This window comes from Vollenhovia emeryi, unplaced genomic scaffold (genome assembly GCF_000949405.1).
Source record: "Vollenhovia emeryi isolate VEMERY1.0 unplaced genomic scaffold, V.emery_V1.0 DF939164.1, whole genome shotgun sequence".
NCBI lineage: Eukaryota > Metazoa > Arthropoda > Insecta > Hymenoptera > Formicidae > Vollenhovia > Vollenhovia emeryi.
The window spans coordinates 789908-794106 of NW_011967202.1; the positions used below are offsets into that span (position 1 = coordinate 789908).

The window sequence follows — 4199 nt, forward strand, 5'->3', positions numbered from 1 at the left end:
CTGTGTATGGACGCGTTTTGTACAATAATATAGATATTCGAGGCATCTTTTGTGGCCAGTGCCGAGAATTAAATTGCGAATGTACTCCGTTACATGTGGATAAATCTTCCGTTTTACGTCTACATTGTGGACATCCACCAACAAGACATGTTTCGGTGAAGAAAAGACTCCTAATTTCGCGGTACTACCTTCCCTCCTATTTTGGTGGATTTTTATGTACCTCATAATTACGTATACTTTTTATTTTAACGTGTACCTCCAATTTTTGGCGGTACGCGCTTAAGAGCGTAGGCTCCCGTGCGTTTCTCGCGAGGACAAGCGCAGCTGGGAATTTCTGACGCACTTTCGGGCACGTTACGCATCGACCGACACGAGCGTCGCTTTATGCTCCCGGCGCCATTATCGCAGTAAAATTGACGGCTAGATGGATAGTGTAATAAATTGCAACGGCGAAAATAATATCGCGCGGGGAAACGTTGTCCATTATCGCAGTCACTCTGACGAAATTGGCGAGTAGGTGGAGAAGGAACGGAATATACGAGTTATCGCGGCGGAATATTGAATATAAACATCGAACAAAAGGGACTCCGCCGCCGTAAATTGGAAATTATTTACGGGAGCGCACCCAGAAAAGATTTAGATCAAATAAACAAGATACGTTGAAATCGTGTTTCTTTGATTCTACTAAATTTTTATTTACCTCTGCTGAAACATATTTGCTATAGATTTGCAGAAATAGATATGAATTCTCTTGGAGATTCCAGTCTCGATCGAGTAAAATTTTGGTCGAGGCAAAGAAATCATCTCTTTGAAAGCATATAAAAGTCCAGTAAGGTAAAAATTAAAAGAAAATTTCAAGAAAAACAAAATTAAAAGAAAATAGACGCCCGCCTAGAGTGTGGAGAAGTCCAGGTTCAAACCCTGGCTGAGGTAATAGTTTTCGCAGTAAATTTTCTGTATTAAAACACTGGGGTCGGTTAACGTCGGCTAAAAAGCTTGATTATTGTAATATATTACTGGCAGCTTAAACGAGATTTCTGTTTAAAAGAAAAATGTGTTCGCTTTCAATGAAACTTTTTTCCTGGATGCGGCGTCCTTTACGTCTATCGGCAGGACACTCAGAAACTGCGCTACCACAATATTTTCCCCGCGATACCTCGCTATTATTGTACATTTCCTGCTATAACGGTTTCTTCATTAAATTCCTTTAGGGTGATCAATCATTCACGATGCAGCTCGTGTAGTAGCTGCTGCGCTAGACAAAAGTCTGGTATCGAGTATAGCAATCAAGAAAATTGATGTTGGAACTTGTGAAGTGTACGTCGGCTGCTAAAGATATACGGTAAAGTGTTACACGCCTGTGTGTCGGTACACGAATATGTACATATCTACGTCTATTACATACCGCCGATAGAAATGCTCCTCGTATTCCCAGCGCGCTCCAATCGATTCATTATAATTTATTTATTTCGAAATGAAGCTACGAGCTGACACGCTTGTTCAATTTGCCCGTACATTAAAAAGGTCCGTACGCGAATATGTGTATACATTTATTATATACCGCCGTTGAAAAACGCTCTTTATATTCCTAGCGCGCTAATCGATTCGCTATAAATTCATTCGATTTGAAATGAAGATACGAGCCGGCACACCGCGCGTGTCAATTTGCTCGTGCATTAACGTCCATTCGCGCGTACGAATTGAGATAGCACTTATCTCCGATCCGAGTGAAATTTCACCTGTAGTTAACGTCGCGTTTCGTAACGGACTTGGCGCGATTGTAAAATCGAGGCGGGAGTAATGTAGAGACGGAGGGTTAAACGAGAGACACGTGGTCCCCCCCCCTCCCCCTCCCGTCTTCGTCGGTCGACAGCGATCGTTATCGCCGACGATAACCCGCGCTTCTCTCGGACGCTCGCTCTAGAACGCAATTTGCGGAGGAACAATCGCGGATCGCCGACAATTGCGAAGTGATAAAGCGGGACGCACGCACGTGCGTACGGCCCGCGCTTCAACACCGGTTGCACTTACACGCGCGTGCACTCGCGCGTACACATTTTAGCGTGTGGGTGGCTGCGATCACGCGCACACGCACGGGTGGCCCCCGGTGTGAACGGCCCACGTTCGTACGCGCGTTTTAAACACGCGCGCGTACGCACGTGTGCGGCTATATTTACGTACATGCGCGCGTACGTGTTATTACAGCCCGCCGCGTATTGTGTACGAGGGCGAGTTGTAACTATTTTATGATCGGCTATAGAGGACCGGGTTTACAGGCCGTTTCGAGCCTGCAGCGTCGATGGAAGAAACCGTGGCGAAGGGCAAGAGAGAAGAGGCCGGCGCGGCAGACCGGCGGATATAAGTAACCGACGGGGACCGAGTGTCCCGAGGGGGGAAACGCGGAGGCGGAGACGGAGGCAGGGCGGCTTCGCGAGAGATGGTGAGAGTATACCCGGTGTGTTCTACCCGGGGAATACGAGTTCGTATAAACCCGACACACGGCGTGTAATATCGGCCCCGCGCATTTTACATTCTCCTTACGTTTTATTTATGAGCGACGCACGATCGTCGCCGTTATCGATCGACGCTGACGACGCCGACGACGACGGCGGCGACGGCGATGGCTGTCCGGCGACGTCTGTCCGCCGTGTATAAATACGATATCTAGCTAAAAGCGACTTTACGTCCCCTAAAAATAGCCTATCAATCGGTGCGTATATCGACGAAGCGGACGGGTCATTTAGCGAGTATTACACGTGTCGTAACGGGCCTGTGCCGTCTCCGATGCGTTTACGACCGTTACAAAACGCGGGGGATTCGGCGCTAAATGACATTAACGATCGAAGATATATCGTTGCTCGATCTCTTGATCTTTGCAGCTTCGCGATATAACGCGACACATTTTCACCCGCCTACGGACGTATAAAATGTGCATTATACGCGCCCATAAAGTATGTGCTTCTTCAACTTTTCGTAAGGCCTGTGTCCACGACGCTAGAACTTGGTCCAAGTCCCAGCTCCGAGAAATGTGTAGCCAATCAACTTGCAGCTTTTATGGAATAGCACTTCACGAAACTAGAACTTTGACCAAGTTCTGGGCATTGTGGACACAGGCCTTTAGTGGAGTCTACTAAGTAAAGGGAGAAAGAATATTTGTAAAAGATACACACATAAGATATATAAGTATTATGAATGCTAGTCCTATTCTAGATGCTTCCAGTAGGTACTGCCCAACGTTCCAGGAGTTCGAGATTATTTTAGAGAGGAAAGTTTGTACAAACATATGGTCCCAGAGGCCTCGTTTCAGAGTGTTCAGGATTCTCGACGATTTCCACGCATTTCTTCATATCTCTTAAACGCAAAAGAATCAAATTGTACATTAGTCGTGTCTCAATTCCGTTAAAAGCACTCAGATGTCTCGTTTAAAATTATTAATCGCGAGTTTGAAAATGAAGTTGTTTGAAGGCTACTAAGGGGTTCGTTCCACTTTAACGCCCCAAAACCATGCTTATCTTAATAATTTTTCTCGCAGTGAATACAACATACAATGAAATAAATCATTTTGGAATTTATTAGGGCACTCTTAAATAACACAAAACAAATTTTGTCACAATTTAAACAATTGTTTAATTAAGCGTTTTCTACACCGTTCGAATGGCGTGTCGAAAAAGACGCAAGTTCGCTGCGTTGATGACTTTTATCATTCGGGCTTACGCGAAACAAAAAATCAAAAAGATCCTTAAGGGGATGCTGGAGTAGTTTGATTTACCGACAGAGTCGGATACCGTTTTTGCGTTTATAAATCTTATTATGTGCATTTATGTACAAACTAATACCAGACCCAAGTGTAGAATGCATAGTAGAACATTTTCATATAAAAAACATTGAGGTTTGAAGTCTAATTCGTATCGCATTATGTATTACAAATATTGCAATACATAATGCGATACGAATTAGACTTCAAACCTCAATGTTTTTTATATGAAAATGTTCTACTATGCATTCTACATTTGGGTCTGGTATTAGTTTGTACATAAATGCTACATAATTATTTTGGTTTGTATCTATAATATGACATATTGAGGTTACGTTCCTTGAGGTAAGATTTACAAACCCCCAAAAACTGTATGCGACTCTGTCGGTAAATCAAACCACTCCAGCATCCCCTTAATCGACACGAGTGTCGCTATGTCCCGAAT

The 4199-nt window shown here is 44.2% G+C and overlaps 1 protein-coding gene across 1 annotated transcript in view; it reads right to left on the reverse strand.

The window, feature by feature from the left end:
- LOC105564501 (uncharacterized protein DDB_G0271670-like) overlaps positions 1-4199 on the reverse strand; it is a 90916-nt gene that overhangs the window by 1020 nt on the left and 85697 nt on the right. The gene's annotated exons all lie outside the window — the stretch shown is intronic.